Source organism: Lissotriton helveticus, chromosome 4_1 (assembly GCF_964261635.1).
Source record: "Lissotriton helveticus chromosome 4_1, aLisHel1.1, whole genome shotgun sequence".
Lineage (NCBI taxonomy): Eukaryota > Metazoa > Chordata > Amphibia > Caudata > Salamandridae > Lissotriton > Lissotriton helveticus.
In genome coordinates this window covers 651,041,054-651,062,194 of record NC_136063.1, presented here as the reverse complement: position 1 = coordinate 651,062,194, position 21,141 = coordinate 651,041,054, and the positions used below count along the sequence as shown (strand labels likewise).

General features: G+C 42.4%; 1 protein-coding gene across 2 annotated transcripts in view; it reads right to left on the bottom strand.

Annotated features, from left to right (window-relative positions):
* The window catches only part of PLAG1 (PLAG1 zinc finger), a 353,245-nt gene that overhangs the window by 97,788 nt on the left and 234,316 nt on the right, over positions 1 to 21,141 (bottom strand). For both annotated transcript variants that reach the window (XM_078687283.1, XM_078687284.1), the window contains one exon: positions 12,024 to 12,157. The gene's annotated coding sequence lies outside the window, so the exon portion shown is untranslated. The remainder of the gene's footprint in view (positions 1 to 12,023; positions 12,158 to 21,141) is intronic.

Genomic DNA, 21,141 nt, shown 5'->3' with positions numbered 1-21,141 from the left:
CTTGTTTTTCTTGAGGACCCCTCCATGCTCACCCAGGAATCTGAATTTCTGGAATTTAATCTAGCCACAATCATCAAACTTCTCTCCACTCTCCACTCCAAACCCTACCTATTGTTCAATAACCCCTTCCCATCTTCCTGTAGCAGGACTATGGGGAAGCATCAGGCCCCTTCCAATGTATAGTCTCTTCAACTGCAAAAACTGGTCTTCCTGGCACCACAATTTAATCTGACTGAGCTTGACCTGCACCCGGTAGTATTTTGAATGAATCTCTGTTCTTTAGCCCTTCATCCGATCTCTAAATTCCTTTCCACGTCTAACTGAAAGTGTCTCCTGATGTTCAGAATGACCTGGACAGTCACTCCATCCCTCCAGGAACACCAAGATGAGTAGATCCATCGATGGTAAGAAAACCCATTACAGACAAGTCAAATTGTGAAGTTCTTTACACTGTAAGTGCTGGCTAGCGCCATGGGGTACAACATCAATTTTGGAGGCAGTGAATCTTTGAGTCAGTAGGCTTAACACTATAGAAATATTATTCTGGGTGGATCGGCTCTCGACTCCACTACTGGCCAGGTGCTGAATTCTCCTCAGACCTTCCCAGAACCAAGATCAGTTTGAGTTCCATGTTGCTTTCTATTGTTTCTCAATCAAACTGACTCCAGAGAAGATCTCGATATATATTTGTGAAGTTTACACTGCTTAATTGTAACTGGGTCAGGAAGGAGCTAGGTGGATGATTGTATGACGTTACAACGCATGCCTTTACAACGCAGTTTTCACATCGCAACATCCTTTAAAACGCATTCCATTACATCGGATGTCACAACATCACATTTTAAGGAAGTACCTTTACAACACATTCATTACATCGCATACTACCTTTACAACGCATACCATTACATTGCATTTATGGTAAGTATTTGATAGTATAGGGGTAAAAATTATTATTTTAACTCCAGGGGGCGAAACAGTAGGGTAAGTGTTGGATAATATTGGGCTAAAAATTTCTATTCTAAGTCCAGGGGGTGCAACAGTAGGGTAAGTGTTAGATAGTGTAAGGGTACTATGCGTTGTGATGGTATGCATTGTGTTGTTACGCGTTGTAATGACTGCGTTGTAATGACATGCGTTGTAATGGCATGCGAGGTAATGGCATGCGATGTAAAGGATGTTGCGATGTAATGACTGCGCTGTAATGTTAGTGCGATGTAAAAGTTGCGTTGTAAAGATTGTTTCCCAGGTGGATGGTCATAAAGGATTAAGGTAGTGTCAGCCACTTCACTGTAAACCAAACAAACACATTTTATTCGTGGAGTTCCAGTGAATGGCCTTTAGCTTGGAGAAATGCCTTAACTTGGGATGCAGTCTCCCAACTGCAGCAAATACCTTTTCAATCAAGGTTACTAAACCCTCTTCCTCAGCCCCTTCCCCGCACCTGCTCTTTGGTGATCCGCATGAAAGTAAATATTCTCCTGTAGAACAGCATAACATCGGTGGTTACAGTACTGTTGAATACCGTATTTATCGCTCCTTAAGTATGCGAGTACACTATTAAAAGAGGTTGACCGGATATGTGTTTTAACCCCTTCCACGCTCATGACGAGCTGGGCTCGTCATGGTGTAGCCTCCTCGCACGCTCATGACGAGCCCAGCTCGTCATGAATAATGGAAAATGGGCAATCCCAGCACCGGGGGGGAAAACGCATAGCAGCCAAGTGGTTAAAGGCAAATGATGAAATGTACTTCAAATATCTACCTCACACTAAGCACACCCTGAAGTTGGATTGTAGTTGCACACACTTTATCAAATGGTTATACGCAAACAATAACTATAAACAAAATACCGTCCGCCGCGAGACCGCGGCGGAAAAGCTTTAATATGGTGGCGGTGTCTATCAGACACTGCCAGCCGTATTAGGATTTGCTTAGGGATATGCCTTTCCGCAGCGGCAATGCCGCCACGAAAAGGCATACGGTCTTTTCTTTGGGGGCCCGTTGTGGGCCCCCTGGGTGAAGGGGGGGTGCACATGGGGGGTACCTATGGTACCCCCCTGCATTTGCATGCATGAAGCGGCAGGCACCGCGCGGTGCCTGCCGCTTCGTGCATGCAAATGCACTGCTTGCATTTTTAACATTGCGGCGGGTGCTGCTTCAAGCAGCACCCGCCGCAATGTTAAACATACAGCATGTGACCGCCAGGGTGGCGGTCACATCCTAATTTGCACGGAGGGACCGCCGCTGCCCCTGCGGACGGTCCCTCCACCTCTGGGGTGGCGGACGGACGCAGGTCCGTCCGCCATCCTAATAGGGCCCTCAGTCTTGAAATGTAATGCAGCTTATTCCCAATTCTGAAGGAAGCTGTGCCTCGGAGACCACAACCCGGCAAGCTGCCTATAAATAAAATAGGAACACTTACCTATTTGCTTTAAGTTACAGTTTTAGTCTCTTCCAAACAATAACAGAGGAAACTATAAACAAATCGTCTGGGATGAATCTGAATGTTCTGATCATGTAGAATTTCGATTATGATCTTTACGAAGTCTCTGGCGGAATGCTTCAGGCTGAATGGTAACAACCAAAACTGCCAATGTACTCCTCCGACTGCAAACCACAGATAATTCTGATGCTCTTTCCTCACTGTTACATTCAGATAAGCATCCTGCAGTTCTACTGAGGCTAGAAAATCCTCTAAAGCTACTAACAGAATACTTATATTTGAGTGCATCTTGAAGTGAATGTTTTAAAAGATAAAACCCAGTCCCTGTTTCTTCTCTTACAATTGCTTTTTTTCTAAAGATTATTCTCAAATGATCTCTTGTAATGCATTCTGTCCCTTGAAGTTCTTTGGAACTGGAGTCAAATAAATCAACTGCGTGGTAGATGATTCTGAAACTCCGGGGAGTAACCAAACAAATTATCTGAAGCAACCACTGGTCTTTTATCGTACTTGACCAAACATTTTTAAACAACGTAAGTTGATCCCAAACTATTTCTGTAGAACTTTGAATATCAGCATAGTTGGAAAAGTGGATTATTCTTAGTTTCCTGAGAACCTTTGGACCCAGACTTCTGTTGTCTTGGTGAAAGCAAGATTTTTATTAGAAAAGGGTGTATGCTTTTAATTTTTTGAACGTTCATAGGGCTTCTGGTTTCCGTTATGATACCTAGACTAGAATTTGCACAGTTGAGTGTTTTTATCCGCGTGAAGGCTTTTTGAATAACACCTTCCAGCTCCTCAACAAACAATATTTCTCCTGAAAGAGGTATTTTCAGAAGACAAGGCTTCTCTGCAGTTTCCTTAATTCAATTCCTTGATAAAATTACCTTCTAGAGCAATTATGCCCACACATCCACCGAGGAAGCTTTCAAATCAAAGGTAATGCCTGATAAGTACTTGGATTGAGTTTATATGTTTGTGAGCAATTGTGAGACATCCTTGACTTCTTGAATTTTTACAGAAAGAGAATGGAAATATTTAAAAAGGAGCGTGCTGTGTAAACTGAACAAATCATGCTATCATGGTAAGATTCAACCCAGACTAAGCCCTCTTAAGGGCGGCATCTGTTTTATCTTCAGCACTAGAAATGACCACATTTTCTGTAAGGAGTTTTGCTGATTAACCAGTTAAATTTCCCAGAAAAGGATCTCTTATTAACCTCTGTGGTAGATCCATATCGATCCCGCTTTTCCCAATGGGTTTCGGCCTACCCATGAACCTGGGTACAGACACTCTTTCTGGATCACTTTATTCCCTCTTTAAAAGTCAGTGAATGGCATCATTAACTGTGAATTTCAGAATTACATTTTATTAGACTGCCTAAACAATCTCCACTAGTTAATGTTAATCATAATACAGTGGAAGCAGTAGACTAAAGCATATGCAGAAAATCAGAATTTTTAATACTTCCTTTTGAATGGACTTCCCACTAGGTTCTCAGGACCATCTGACAAGACCAAGAAGATGAAATAGAAGATGGCGATGAGCAACACAACTGGGGAAGAATCTGGCTTCACAGGAGAAGGGCATCTACACAGACTTTCTTGCTGTCTCTGTAATACCTCTCAAAGAATCTGTAACACCATCTGAAATAGTTTTTCAGACATGTTCGGAGAGTTACTCGACTTCCCTAACTTCTCCCAGAATCAACCGGATTCCCAGTGCTAGATGGAGAAGAGGACACGTGCTTCTATTTTTGTTAATGAGCTGTGGCACAAGTGAGCACAATCTAAACAAATATATATATATATATATATATATATATACACACGAGAGCAAAGGACCTCTTGTTTTTGGTAGGATACAAAATTTACAACAACAAAAGGATGCATACTTTTAATTAAAAAAAATGAAAGGATAAGCAATAAGTCTCCCTTGAAAAACTCTATACTTGATTAAAATTATGTTCTTTCCTAGATTTATACAATTTTGTTTCAGGCACATCCTGGAACACTGTGTCAATACTGCCGACTTATCCTTCCCCCATAAGTAGAAGCCTTCTATCTCTAGTCAGATTGTCACCAGAAGATCCACTGAAAAAGCATACCTTTTGTTTTTAATACCTTCTCATGAACTATTTTGCATACCTTAAATTTCATATTAAGGTAAGTAATTTAGCCTGGAGGTGCTTAAGTATGTGCCAAAATATGGAAACAAGTGTTTTCAAGAAAGTATCTTTTTTGATTAAAAAAAAAACTAAGTCAGATGCAAAAGGTTTGCTGTGTTGCGATCACCCTCTTCCCACCTTTGAGAAATTAACAGGCAGGCAAAAAACATACTTTTTACACACTTTTCGAAGTGGTGGTCGATAGTTCCTTCTTTTGCACTTTCTAACTTCTTACAATTCATGAAGGAAACCGGTATGAAACCACGGGTAAATTTAAAATGTTACACATTTCTGAAAGCTAGAAGAGAATCTGAATTCAACAAGCTGTCATTTGCGTGGATCGCTGGTGGTTTTTCCAATAAACTAATCCTTGAACTAAAAAAATGTGAATGCAATGGGGAAATAAAATTGAGAGAGGCAACAAGATTTTCATCAGTAGCTTTTTAAAAAGGCCAATTTAAGAAAGTAGTTTACGGTTACATCTATCAGAATCTCCCCATCACAACCATACATTGAGTTTTTAGGATGTAGAAACACCTGTGATACCCAGAGTCAATAATAGAGATGTGTCTTACAGTGTTTTGTCATTGTGTACAGTCCATTCATTACTTGATAATAACAAATCTAATGAATAAAAATTGCTGATGAAGGAAAGCAAACAAAAAAAAACAGAATCAGTGGTGGCTGGCGTGTATTTAGAGTGGTGAGGTGAGCAAAATACAGGCGGTATTAAAATAATGAATAAAAAAATCACACTTACCTTTCTAACTTGCTGCACGATGTCCTCCTCCCTGGGTGTCTTCTCTCCAGAAAGCTCCGGAGCAGGAAACTGCACTACCCACTAAATCCTTGAGCTTCTCTCATGCTGCTAAACACAGCAGCATGAAAGAAGCATCAGGATTAGAGGGAGCGGCCTCTCTCAGTGCCCTTAAAACGCAGGAGGCCTGTGCTTTCTCTAACCCAGCTCTCTGAGGCAGATAGGTTAGAGAAGTTTAAAATGTGCATGTCTGGCTGACCATCACAAGACGGCTAGCCAAAGGGACATGCATACTTTAAACATAGGTACACAGCACCCTGCTGCCACTGAGCAGCAATTGCCCCACCCCGTCCTGACACTCGGTTCAGGATGGGCTGCTAAAAAATAAAATGGTAATAAATAAACGTTACCATTTTATTTTTCTACTGCTCTGGGGCATTTTCTCATTTTTTAAGTGGGATGACACTCTGCTCTCACGGAGGAGCCGCTACTGTCCATAATCTGAGCTTAAGGATAGGAGCATTCCTACCACTCTAAACGTTTGATTACTCAATGCAAAAAAATTCCGAGCTAGTTTATCAAAAAGTGCTTTTGTGTCCATCCACCTACAATAGGAAGCAAACAGTATACAGAAGTTCAATATATAATAGTCCATATACGACCTCACAGTGCTCCCACACTTCACCGGATATAAATGGTACCCCATGTGTAGCTGGGCCTATTGACAAGACAGGAAAAGCACAACGATGGAAAGGGCAACAAAGATGAGCTATTAAGGTTCATTTTTGATATGGGTGCTGTCCACCACAATGAGTTCCCACATTTCACTGGACAAAAATGATACCCCACGTATGGCTGGGCCTTTCGTCAGGACAAGAAAAATGCAACCATGGGAAGGGCAACAAAGGAGTTGAAAACATCCATATTTGGAATGGCAGAGAGTTCCCTTATTTGGACTGGGGTTGCTGGCATGAGGCTAACCCAGAACCCAAAGTAAAAAGACAGCTAATTAAAAAAAAAAAGAGTGTTCTCACCTTTCAATAAAGGAAAGCATTCAAAATTACAGGGAAAAACGTGAGTCCTACCACCTAAAATTCCCAGGCTTCTCTCAATCAAAAGGTTTACTCCATTATAAATAGGTGGGTTAACGGGGCCAAAAACGCCCCAAAATGCAACCAAGGAAAGGGCAACAAAGATGATTTCAAAAGGCCCATTATTGTGACGATGGATAGCGACTGTATTTGGGCCAAGAGTCTCCCGGCACGCAGAGACACCTATCAATCCGAGGCTTTTTGAAAACTAGAGACCTAGGGAACTCAGACGGAAGGGAGCAGCTTGAGTGGATTCTACTACATATTCCTACCAAGAACCCCCCTAAAAACATTAATCAATGGCAACAAAGCAATTTCTTTTCAGTAACAGTTGGATGACTTAAATCTTAGGGCCCTTCGTTGCGAGCACCTAGGTAACCGTACCGAACCAGGACATTTATGACAATTAGAGAAAACGGAGAACCCAGAGTGGTGTGGCTTGCGTGCATCTTACCACCTTTTCTAAAACTGAAGCAACAAAATTTGTCAAAACTGTGCTTAAAAGACAATTTACTCTTTTTCCATTGGGGCTCGCTGTAGTATTTGAGACTAGAATTTGCACTTTCATAACATTATTTCCCTTTCTTAGAGGACATGACATTTTAGTCTGTTCAAAATGTGCCAAAATGTGCTGGGTGTCATTGCATAAGTTATTATGATTGCACATTTTGTATGTTTCAATCACTGATTTGACAATTTGGCATACATGTGACGTGCTGTGTGAGCATTTTGAACACTTAAAAGTGCAGAGAACAATACATTTTGGATGTGTCAAATATGGTATGGAAAATAAAGACTATGGAAAAGAATGAATCTATGACAAAATATCGACTACAAAAATATCTACCTACCAAAATTTCGCAACAAAAATATCGATGACAATAATATCGAGATCCTATGTCTAACAAGGTAAGTACAAAAATATCGAAAATAATATATTGATGTCAAAAATATCGTTTTTTAGAAAGTATCGTTTTATTTTGATAAAAAACCAATGTAATATTAACAAAATAATACTTATAAATGTAATAAACATAATTAAAAATATATTATAATATTTAAAATTAATAAATAATGTAATAAAAACTAATAATAATAAAGACCTAATACGTAGTATATACTTCATTATTAATAACTCTAAAATAATTATTTTAATAACTTATAAATAAATGAAAATATAATAAATTACAAATAAATTTATATACATAAAATATTAATATAAATAAAAATTAATAACAATGTAAAACTAATAAAAAAAAATAAATTTTGAATAGCGTTGGGGTAACAATTACTATTCCCACCTCAGAGAGTGCAACAGTAGGGAAAGTGTTGGATAGCGAAGGGGTAACAATTACTATTCCCACTCCAGAGAGTGCAACAGTAGGGAAAGTGTTGGATAGCGTAGGGGTAACAATTACTATTCCCACTCCAGAGAGTGCAACAGTAGAGAAAGTGTTGGATAGCGTAGAGGTAAAAATTACTATTCCCACTCCAGAGAGTGCAACAGTAGGAAAAGTGTTGGATAGCGTAGGGATAAAAATTACTATTCCCTCTCCAGAGAGTGCAACAGTAGGGAAAGTGTTGGATAGCGTAGGGATAACAACTACTATTCCAACTCCAGAGAGTGCAACAGTAGGGAAAGTGTTGGATAGCGTAGGGGTAAAAATAACAAACTTATAAATAAATGCATTTTTTAAAAATAATAAATATATTAACTATTAAATAAATATAAACCATTTACAAATACCAATACATAATTATTAAAAACATGATTAGAAGAATATTTGTAACCAAATTTTTTTATAAGAAATACCATATAATAATATTTAATTACCAATTAATAATTAACAATTATATAATTAACAAAACAATTTATTAAAGAACATTACTTAATTACATTTAAATTACTTCCCACCCTATTCCCCTATAAACCCACAACCTGCTACAGAACATAATTATCAATTAATTAAGTAATTAAAAATAATTACAAATTATTTAAAAATAATTATCAATTAATTAAAATTATTTTATAATTCTTACTAATTAATAATTAATTTAACATAATTAAATTACTTCCCACCCTATTCCCCTATAAACCCACAACCCGCTACAGAACATATTTAACAATTAATCAATTAATTAAAATGAATTACCAATTAATTAAAAATAATTACCAATTCATTAAAATTAATTTATAATTCCTACTAATTAATAATTAATTTAACATAATTAAATTACTTCCAACCCTATTCTCCTATAAACCCACAACCCGCTACAGGACATATTTATCAATTAATCAAAATTAATTACCAATTAATTAAAATTAAATAACAATTAATTAAAATTAATTTATAATCCCTAATTAATAATTAATTTAACATTTAAATTACTTCCCACCCTATTCCCCTATAAACCCACAACCCGCTACAGTACTAAAATACAAAATTTAATTAAATTACATAAAAATAAATAAAAACATAATAAATACATAATAATATACACAAAAATAATTTAAAAATTGATATTAGTAACATCGAAATTATTAACATCGATATTACTGACATCGATATTTCAAACTTCGATATTACTAATATCGATATTAAATCTATCGATATTACTTACCTTCTATATTATGTCCCTTCGATATTTAAACTTGAATATAATTGTATATCGATATTTAAATATCGATATTTTGTCTGCATACCGAAAAGAATAGATCAGTATGTTAGAACAGAAGCCAGTATTTTAATTTGTTTTTGGATGAATCTAACATGTGCTTACTTTGCGTCTGTTAACTCTTGTTTTTGATTACAGCTCAGTTTATTTTTTAGGGTTCTGTTTGGATCAAGAATTTATCCAAACCATTAGACACCTGATGGTGATACGCTGTCTGCTTAGCATTGTCTCCACTAACCAGACCGATCCTCTGATTCACTTATTCTGCAAGCTAGCCTCAAGGTGTGCTGTACTGTAGCCTCTATGGCCCATCCTTGATTTCCGTTCTATGAAATAATGTTCGCCTAAAAAAGATAATTTGTGATGAAGGAACTGTTTTAACAAGAATGTTTGTCTTCGTCAATCAAAAAAAATAATTGTACTGACATAGCTTGTGGTCAGACGCCTGTGAAGGTTGGAAAGCTTATGCGCAGGATAGGTCTGTATGTATAGTTATTTATGCAGCAAGATTATAAAACAAACCTCTATGCACAATCAACATTTCAAACAAAGCGCTTTGGACTAGGATAATACAGATTAGCTGCTAGGGCGGCTAAATTTCAGTCAATCAGAGCAAATGCATGTTTTACCAGCCTAGTAAATGGCCTGCTCCAACAGCAAGAACAAGTTGCACTTGTAGGTCTGGCAGTCCCTGTGTTTCCTTTACAACTCACAAATCTCAAAACAAGAACTAAAGTAATGTAATGCTGGCCAGTGTACTGGAGCCCACCTACCGACACAAGCCCTCCCTGCCAGCTCCGAGAAGAGATCGCATACAGCAGCCCTACATTCAGGACGTTTATCTATGGAAGCAGACACATTTTTCGAAATATATTGCTGCCAAATCCTGCTTTGGATTGCTTGGTCAATTGTTTAAAGTAAGTAAATACCATTAAAAACACACATTAAGGAAAGCTCACTATTGTAAAGGTAATAAATAGAATATGCTATATATGTTGTCCAGTGCTGTTGATGGGCTTGCCCTAAGCTCACCTGCACAAACTATACTTCAATCAGGACATTTGTATACACGATGATGGAATTTCTCACAATCTAGTAATAGACGAGAACTTGGCTTACTTTTGGGGTAACATTTGGTAATGCTTAAATGACTGCAAGGCCAATTAAATACGTTTACAATATGATTACTATTCTAGAATGTGCTAACTGCTAGGGAGAAATAAGCATACACTACATTTACCTTAAACTCAAACCTACACATCATCTTTCTACAAAGGTTTGTAAAGGCAGACTTGTAGACTAGATGAGTAGATTAGGTAGTCAGGTTGGTAGCTTATATAGACGTTAAGTTTAGATAAGTAGGTTACAGTCAGGCAATCCAGGCCACACAGTAATTGGAGGTGGTAAATCATGGATCTCCATATCATGAAAAACACTTGAAAGCACGTTTCAAACAAGGCCCAACAATCATCCTTAGCATATTCTATTGATCCATATTTTGCTTGTGAATTAATTTAGTCAGAACAGGCAGTAGTTCAGGAAGTCCCCCAGGTTACTTTGTTGTTGCTCAAGAAAGGTGGCTAGTACGTGCTCTCTCAACTACTGTAATACACACTTTAGATATATGGAGAAGGTGTTTGGCTAGAATAGGCGAAAAGTACTAAATAAGAACAGTAACAAAATTATTCAAAAAGTCTGAGGTCTTTTGGGGAGGAACTCACAAATAAAAATTTGAAACAGAGTAATACGGTGCAAAAATTAGACAGATTGGAATTGTACAGGAGTGGCAAGTTCGGCTGGGTACTGACATGGTGGACCCTGAACAATTACAGTGCAAGGATACGTTAGGAGACAGGTACTTATTTAGTTCATGCAACTTGTAAAGTTGATGAGATTTTCTAGGATGATGCATGGTGGAATTCCATTAGTTCGGTTTTTGTTCAGGATGGTGAAATCAAGTCAGCTATACACTTCTGTAGTGTAAACATTTTGGGACTAGAGAAGGCACACAAGTGCAGAAGTAAGTAGATGTCAAAACATGGGTCATGCGCTGTATGGACACGTGAAAAAGTGCATCTTAATTTAAGATACACCTAACAGAGGGTGTTAGTCTTTAACCTTCTAGGACTGGTTGGTGGTGAAATAACTTTGTAAGATTCTAGTCTTAGCTATACTGAATCATATTTAGAGCCTTTACAGATTTAGTATTTAAGAGAGAACGTGAGACAAGAACACTTTGATTGTTTCTAAAAAGCAGGCCCTTGAAATAAGAGAGTCTATTGAAGATCCCGTTGCGGAAGGCTGGCTTCTAGATCTAAATAAGCTCTTGAAGAATGAGAAAATCCACTTTTCAGATGTTGGTGCAATTTGAGAAATACTAACAGGCATAGCCCTCTTATAATGAATCAAGAATATGTTTAATGGTTCTTCCTTTTTGTCTTCTAGCTCCTTTTGCATTTTAGCAAACAGATAAGTGAGAGCTATGTGTTGTTGGTAATCCCTGTTTAGAATGCAAGTTCTTCTCCACTTAAGGATTTCATTCAATAATGAGGCTGTCTTATAACATAATAAGGCCCAGTTACCACTTCACCAAGCTGTCTGAAGGTCAAATATGTTGATGGTGTACTGGCTATATTTTGGAAATGTAGTAACATTTTAACAGAACAAAGATATAAATAAAGTGGACGTCTTGATATTACATGCTCCGTTAAACCATCTCAATAGTGTTTACTTAGCTAACAAAAGAGGTCTATGTTTCAACATACTTCACTACTTTCTCAAACAGACTAAATTTGCTTTTGTACAACTGTCGAAACAATAACGATTTGGCCAATTAAAACAGGTTTAAGACATCCAGAGTTACATGTCACAATGTGCACATATGCATACTTAAAAAGGTCTTAGCAGCCTCTCTTCAATGTACACCTGGCAGCCCAATACACATCTTCATATTCTCCAATCAACCAGTCCCGCTGACTTTTCTTGGAGGACCCCCGAATCTAGCATCTTCCATTTTGGATGGTCTAAAAAAACATAAAGGAAGAACATAACTTAAAGAACAAGGTATTCGGATATAAGTGTTTACAATGCAGAAACATATCTTCCGACTTTTGCACTCATTTACGCAAATCATTAAATAAATCTAATAATTTACATTTATGCTAACTACCTCTGCACTTGGTATTCTTAAGTGAAAAACAACAAGTACAGTGCCTTCAACCAATTTTGCCTCCTTAGAGAGATTGCTCTTCATATAACATTCCATGTCACAAGTTGTCTGTTCAAACGTGCGAATATTCTCCACATTGGCCCTATAAATGACAGTGCTGCAGACCCAGCTGAAGGGAACAGGAGAGCCTAGCAATGAAGTGGGAGTGGGAAGGAGTCTGACTTCTTGGGTGAGTCTGGATTATCCGAGCGTGTCTACTATATGATCCTTGGGTAACCTCTGTACAAAGCAATAGGGAGATGACACCATAATGATGAGGTTTAACCACCTTTGGCCCTATTATAGTTAGGGCTCAATTTTCCTGTTTGCACCACAGAGCCCCTTTAATCAGGTGCGCCGGGTGCAAACAGGGAAAGTGAGCCCTATTATGTTGAAAGCGCTGCCTTAGGGCAGCTGCAAACTCACGCTGCCCTTAGGTCAATGCATTCAAGAGAAATCCTGAGCAGCTGTTTAAAAGCTGCTCCATGTTTCTCTGTGCAGGTGGCAACCCGCCTGCACTTTTAAAGGAGATTAGAGATACCCTTCCAGACAGGTGCAGTGAGCGACTGCACCTACCTGCAAGGGGATGTCTGGGAGGGGGATCCATGGGACTCCCATTCATCCCTCCAAAGGGCTGCCTTTGGGAGGTACACTGAAAGTGTGCCATCTTCTTGTGGCACACTTTCAGAGCACCTTCTAAAGGCATTTTTGCGTCTTCAAGCTTGTCGGTAATATGGTGTGGGAACAGAGGCAAAGGGATTGCCTCATTTTCATGGGGTCATGCCCCTATGTAAATGAGGGAGCGTCCTCTAATTATAGCGCTAGCGCTTCATGTGCACCAGTGCTACCCTGTATTAGAAAAGAGGCCGCACAAGCATCTGTGGCCACTTTTGCAGGCTTGAATGCTTGCCTTATATGCAGAAAGTTCAAAAGAATGATGGACATTATGATGGAAATGGTGACGAAGTTTGAAAGCCCTGAAATACTGGCACAAATGTGATGCACTTGTGCAAAGCTTCGAGAAGCTTTGCACTAGTGTTCACCGTTATAGTTGGTAATCGATTCATGATAGAAGGGCCTGCTATAACCACTAATTCAGAATGGCTTGTTGTGATTATGCCTGGCCATTACCTGACTGGAAGCAATGCTTGGGAAATTGGTGAAATCATTATCACAGAAACGAACCTATTTTGCACAAATATAAGCAAGGTAATAACACCATTAACGAGGTTGTAGAACCAGCCAAGAAACTATGGTGAAGTCTACAATACTTCAATAACAATTGTTTTCCAGTGTTGCCAAGTCAATAGGGATACTTGTTTAATGTTCTTACTCTTGCAGCATGCCAAATTTCTCTAAATGTTGGCAGATTATCAGACTTAGCATAACAAAGATATCTTGAAATTATTTGATTCCTTTTTGGACAGTGGACACTAAGCCAATCCAAAGTCAGCGCACTTTACACAGAAAAACATGTGAACATGGATAGAAATTAAAAAGTGTATAACACAGTATAATATGCAACAACTTAATTAGAATTATCAGTTTTCTTTTTTTTCTTTTCAAACATTTCTGGTCAGTTTCCGACATTCGCTACACATAAATTCTTGTAAACAAATTAAGGTTGTGTTGATGCCTATCCGTGTCAGGCATGTGTATACCAGGACATTCAGCACTATAATGAGGTGTAGCCGTCTTTGACCTGTGAGGAGCGATGGTTAATTTTCACAGTATTTAATCATGAAAATTACAAACTACTAACGATAATAAAATAAACATAACCATGACGAGAAAAAAAACACAAGATCTTTCTCATCCTTGTCTAACGTGGGATGCCTCGAAATGAGTTATAGAGTCAGCTCGACTCAACTCCCAGACTCTTACAGTTTCCATATGGTAAGCATGGTAATTAGGATATTATTCTACTCATGCCTTCCATCGCCTCTTTTCGTGGGAGCAGTTGGTTCAAAAATAGCGCCCTCCAGTTCTAGTCATCAGGACTGTAAAATGATTCATGTACCTTTCACCAGGTGTCTGCAATGAGTTCATGCATTACCTAGCGTTACTCAGCGCTCAAGGAGGCACCATCCGCCATCACCCTTTACATAACCTCCTCGTTCCATCTAAAGAAAAGTGGACCTTCAGGGGACCTCAAGTCAATTGCTACATCCAGCCTGGCTATCACTAAGGCTAGACCAAGAAATCTGTAGCCCACTCGTCACTTTTGGAGAGGCTAAGCAAACAAGTTTCTGCCGTGAGCCATCCTGTTCTACACAACGCATTCTCTAGTTCGGAGGTAACTGCTTGCCTGAAACTATTACTGTCAAGCAGCTCCATGTCATGTGTGGGAAGTTGGCGTCACCAATTGTTTCTCATCAGGGGCACTTTGACGCAGTGGCGGCTCCTTAACTAAGGAGGAGGAGTGTCGCCCTACTGCTTTTAGCAGTGGAAAAAAAAGGAAAAATAAAATCATAATAACTCAGTTATTTTATTTTTCCCCGTGGCGGCAACTTTGTATGGTGGGGCTGCTCTCAGAGCAAGGACAGGAGTGGAGTGGTTTGCAATCCCTATGTGAGCATGAGTGCTTGGCCCGCTCCCCGGAGCCTCCCAAAACAATCACACATACATACCGAGTTTTCCATGCAGGCTGCATTACAGCCTGCGTGGAGAACAGGCACACCCCTTCAGCTGCTGCCTGAGCGCCGTGTCATGGCGCTCAGACCAATCACAATGCTGCATTGCCACATTGTGATTCGCTGCAGGGGACCCGGTACTTCATGTCTCCCCCAAGAAGCCAGGAAGAGGATGTAGGAGAGGCTGCGCAAGCAAGCCGGTCAGGACGTAATTGATTTTTTGTTAACCAATCCCCCCAAACCGCTCCACTGCTGCTTCCAGATAGCAGCCGCTGCTGCTTTGACATCCGTCTGAGGAGTGATCTGTGGAGCGTGCGATAAGCAGCAACAGCTCCTCTTCTAAGGGGGAGAAGTGTCACCCCACAAGAAAAATAAAATGATAATAAAGCCTTTTTTATCATTTTATTTGTCCCTACCAATTCTGTAGGTGTGGGGCAGGGTTGCCCACAGAGCAGGGGAGGAGTAGTGGCACTCTCCAATTGCGCATAACAGTTTGGCCGGCTGTCTACGGCTGGTCAAACATTCATGCACACTGTGCATGTACTCCTCTGGCTGTAATGCACAACCTGGGTGGAGAACATGCACAGGCCCCCAATCCCCATCTGAGCACCGAACCACAGTGCCCAGACCAAACACAATGCTGCTAGGCAGTGTCGTGATTGGCTAGTGAAGTCTGGAAGCCTAGGAGCTTCCTGTTCCTGCGTCGTGGCAAGAAGGACAGTGGAGAGGCAGCCGTCTGTAAGGTATGTTAATATTTTATTTTTTTAACCCCACCTCCCAACACCGCTGCTGTCCCGTAGCAGCCACTACTGGTTATAAGTGGCCGCCTCTCAGCTGCTCCTCCCTCCCACATTCCCTCATATGGAGGCAGTGCCTAAGGCAAGCCCATCTGTGCCCATCCATGCCTGGACCGCGCCGAGCGCCATGACCCCTGGACCCCGCAAATGCCACAACGCCCGACGCCGCTACGATGCCAGAACCCTACATGCACTCAACAGCGGATTATCACACGCCTGCTTCCTGGCCGCCCCGAAGCGCATCCACGGAGCTTTCACCTGCTGGAACTGCAGCTTCACAAGCATCTGCCCCACCTTGCTGCCCATCAGGAAAGAACCCAACCACCTCAGATGCATCCTTCTCAACACCCACTCCGCCCGCAAACACACCGTTGAACTCTGGGACCTACTCAACTCAACCTCCCCAGACGTCGCCTTCCTGACGGAGACCTGGCTGAACCCCGCCTCGCCACCTGACATAGCCATAGCCGTCTCGGAAGGCTACAAGATCACCCACAGGGACCGCACCAACAGAGCAGGAGGAGGAAATCGCCATCGTCCACAGGAACACTCTCAGAGTCTCGACCAACACCGACGACACCCTCAGCACCGCCGAACACCTGCACTTCCAGATCCACAACGACCCCAACACCACCCTCAGAGGAACCCTCATCTACAGACCCCCCGGACCCCGACCACAGTTCAGCGACTCCATCGCCGACTTCGTCAGCACACACACCCTCGCCTCCACGGACTACATCCTCCTCGGGGACCTGAACTTCCACCTCGAGAACAACAACCACAACTTCACCACCTTGATCGACAACCTAGCCAACCTCGGACTCAGACAACTCGTCACAACACCCACCCACTCCACCGGTCACACGCTTGACCCCCCATCTTCTCGGCAAGCCCCCACGACTCCTTCAACCACACCACCGAACTCCACTGGACCGACCATCGCTGCATACACTTCACCTTCAAGAAACCCACCACACACCACCGCACCCAACAGGTGCCCCACCGCTGCTGGAGCAAAGTCACCTAAGACCAGCTAACCACCACCCTCACCCAGAGCCCACCCGCCGACCCCACCGACCCTGACACCGCCACCCGCAACCTCAGACAGTGGATCAATGACTGCACCAACACCCTCACCCCGATCAAGAAACCCTCCAACAGTCACACCAACAAGAAAGCCAGCTGGTTTACTGAAGACCTCTGGGCCTCTAAGCAAACCTGCTGAAAGCTGGATAAGATCTGGCTCCGTGAATGAACACCGGACAGCCACGCAGCCCACAAGAACGCCACCCGCAGACACCACCACCTCATCAGATCCGCCAAAAGGGCCTTCTTCAAAGACCGCCTAGACAACAACGCGCACAACAGCAAAGAGCTCTTCAACATCGTGAAGGAACTCTCCAACCCCAGCTCCAACACCAACGGCGTCCCACCCTCGCAAGACCTGTGCAACTTGCTGGCCACCTTCATCCACCGCAAGATCGCAGACATCCACAACAGCTTCAACACCACGACTGCCCCGACAACCACTGAGACCTCCGCCCCCACAACTACCATCCGCACCAACCGCCTGCTCTCCTGGAACAACATCAACGACAAAGACACCATCAAGATCATGACCACCATCTACTCCGGATCTCCGTCAGACCCATGCCCACACCACATCTTCAATAAAGCCAGCATAGCCATCGCACCCCATCTCCGGAAAGTCATCAACACCTCCTTCGAGACAGCAACCTTCCCGGAGAGCTGGAAGCACACCGAGATTAAAGCCTTACTCAAGAAACCCAAGGCGGACCCCAAGGACCTCAAGAACTTCCGGCCCATCTCCCTGCTCCCGTTCCCGGCAAAGGTCATTAAGAAGACCGTCAACGAACAACTGACCCGCTACCTCGAGGAGAACAACATCCTGGACCCTTCCCAGTTCGGGTTACGCAGCAACCACAGCACCGAGACTGCCTTCATCGCCGCCACTGATGACATCAAGTCCCTGCTGGACAAGGGAGAAACAGAGGCCCTCATCCTCCTGGACCGGTCAGCCGCCTTCGACATGGTCTGCCACCAGACACTACGAACACGCCTCCACAACGCCGGGATCCAAGAGAAGGCCCTGGACTGGACCACCTCCTTCCTCTCTGGCAGAACACAGAGCATCCGCCTTCCCCCCTTCCACTCCGAAGCCACGAGAGCATCGGCGGCGTACCTGAGGGCTCATCCCTCAGCCGAACTCGGTTTAACATCTACATGGCACAGCTCGCCCACGTCGCCTGTCGGCACGGCCTCAACATCATCTCCTACGCCGATGACACCCAGCTGATCCTCACCAAGGACCCCCACACCGCCAAAACCAACCTTCACGAAGGAATGAAGGCCGTCGCTGAATGGATGAAGAACAGCCGACTGAAGCTGAACGTGGACAAGACGGAGGTCCTCATCCTCGGATCCACCCCTTCGGCCTGGGACGACTCCTGGGGGCCGACCGCACTGGGAACCGCTTCAACACCCACCGATCACGCACGCAACCTAGGGGTCATCTTCGACTCCACCCTCTCCATGACTAAACAGGTCAACGCCGTCTCCTTCTCCTGCTTCAACACCCTCCCCATGCTTCGCAAGATCTACAAGTGGATCCCCACTGAAACGAGAAGAACGGTCACCCAGGCCCTCGTCAGCAGCAGGTTGGACTACGGAAACGACCTCTATGCAGGAGCCTCGGCCAAACTCCTGATACGGCTCCAACGCATCCAGAACGCCTCTGCACGCCTGACCCTCAACATCCCTCACCTCAGCCACATCACACCCCACCTGAGAGACCTGCACTGGCTCCCGGTCAACAAGAGGATAACCTTCAAGCTCCTCACCCACGCACACAAGCCACTCCACAACACCGGATCAACGTACCTCAACAGACGACTCAGCTTCTACACCCCCACCTGCCAGTTCTGCTCCGCCGCCCTCGCCACAGTCCCCCGCTTCCGAAGAGCGACCTCTGGTGGCAGATCGTTCTCCCACCTCGCCGCCAAGACCTGGAACACCCTCCCCATCCACCTATGGCAGACCCAAGACCTGCTGACCTTCAGAAAACTCCTCAAGACCTGGCTTTTCGAGCAGTAGCAGCATTCCCCACCTCAGCGCCTTGAGACCCTCACAGGTGAGTAGTGCGCTTTACAAATGATAAGTTTGATTGATTTATTGATTGATTGATTGCTAGCATGGCATCAGTGGAAAAACCGGTCGGATTCCTCTGAAAATTTTGTATTGGGAGGATATACAGTAACCTGTTCGAACTCTTGCTCATGCATCCACATATAATAAAGTGACCACTTGTCCCTGCCGATCCCCAGGGCCATCACTGCACACAGATAGCCCCATACTATCATGTCAAATGCCTTTTGTAAATCAATTGACAAGATTACTGCGCTAGGATAACTCTCATAGCTCATGTCGGAAAGGACTCTAAAGAGTCTCCTAATATTTTAGTGACGTACTTCTATTAAAAATGAAGCCATTTTGGTCGCTATGTATTGGGGTAGACAAGAAAGGGCAGAGGCATTCTACTATATCCTTATAAGGATTTTATTATCCAAATTTCCCATAGAAAGGGGCCAATATGATGACATGCCTAGGGCCTCCTTTCGTAGCTTGGTATTGATATTATCAGCACCTCCCTAATGGTGTTGGTAGCATGCCTCTTTCCATCGCCTACATCTCTGCTAGTTATGGTGCAACCAACGATGCATACGTCTGGTTAAATTCAACTTGGCGAACCAACTGGGCCAGAATTTTGTTACATGCCGGATTGAAGGTGCCCCCTTTATTTTCGCCTTAGTTATAGGTCTGTCTAATGCTGCTCTAGCATCTGCTGGTATGCATGTGAGTCGTTCTGTTAAAGAATGCCTCAATTTCTCCCTTAGTAGCCTGCTCATTAGAAGTATCAGAGTTAACAGTGAAACAAATTACTATAGTGGGATAGTACTAATAATATAATATTTCAAAGGTGAAGGTGCACAAAATAACCTGAAAGAATTATTTTCAGCGAGAACACCAGAGGTATTACAGCAAGGAATTAGTAATCATGCTAATATCAGGGTCATTTTTGGGGTCAAGCCTAGCATTGCAGCGCATGCGCTGCTCGCTTTGGGAGGCATGCAGTATTCAGTATAGTGGGGAAGCCTTGTGGAAGCTCCGCCCACTCTCTGCCCATCTTTTTCATTGGCTTAGGTCCTTAATGTGGCTTTCCGATTGGTTTTAGGCTTGTTAGTCCCTCCTCATGACTGCCATGTCCTCATTTGAATCCTTCCATGGCTACTGACCCCTTTACTCCAAACACTATTTTCTTCCCTGTCTCCCCGGCCCCCCTCAAGCAGTCTGTGACTTGTCGGACCCCGTGCCATCTTTCCCGCCCATACTCCCGTTTCCAATACAATAGGCCTCGCATAAACGCGAGTCCTATTACATTGCAAATGCTTGTTATCCTCTGTCAGTCACGCGCTTTTCTAAAGATGGGGTTATTGTAGAGCTTGGTTCCATTCTGACTTTTTCCATTTTGTACATTCATTTGTACCTGCCCGCGGCTGATATTAAGAGCATTAGCACAAGCACAAATCTCTGCCGCCCACTCGCGCTCTCACACACACACACACTCACGCATGCATGCATGCACACTTTCGTTCACACACACTCTCGCTCACACACACTCTCACTCAAATGCTCTCTCTCTTCTGAATTGTGCCACCTCTGTAACGTCTCACCAGAGCTGCTCATATTGTTGTATTCTGCTTTTTACAATGCTCCAGACAGGCAGATCCGTTGATTTTATTTTTTAATTTCTTTCTTTTCCAATGTATTTTTCACTTTGTGATAAGACGTGCGGTTCTGCAGGAAAAAAGATTCAGAATATGCAAGAAGGATTAGTTACTTACCTGTAATCCTAGTTCTCTTCCAGGGGTATCCTCATCAAAGTCATAAGCATTAGAATATTCCCGCCCATGTGCGGGACCCCGGAAACACTATATTATATGTGCCCCACATATATATATATACACTCATATATAATATATATACATATATATATATATATATATATATATATATATATATATATATATATAAAACATGCAATAGCAGCCAAATAAAAAACAGAGCTGAAATATGCTGTAAAGAATTTCCACCATACATGAGTAATAAGCATTATAAACATAAGAAAACAACACAAGGTTTGTTTCAGAAACTGTTTTAATGCTCAGAAAGCAGTAGAAATTCTCATAACTCACTGGAAGCATAGAAAAGCTCCCAGGCTGCATTGCAAACACACAGTCTAAAAAGACTGAAAAGCTAACCTGTAGCTGCATAGCAATAAACTGACACCG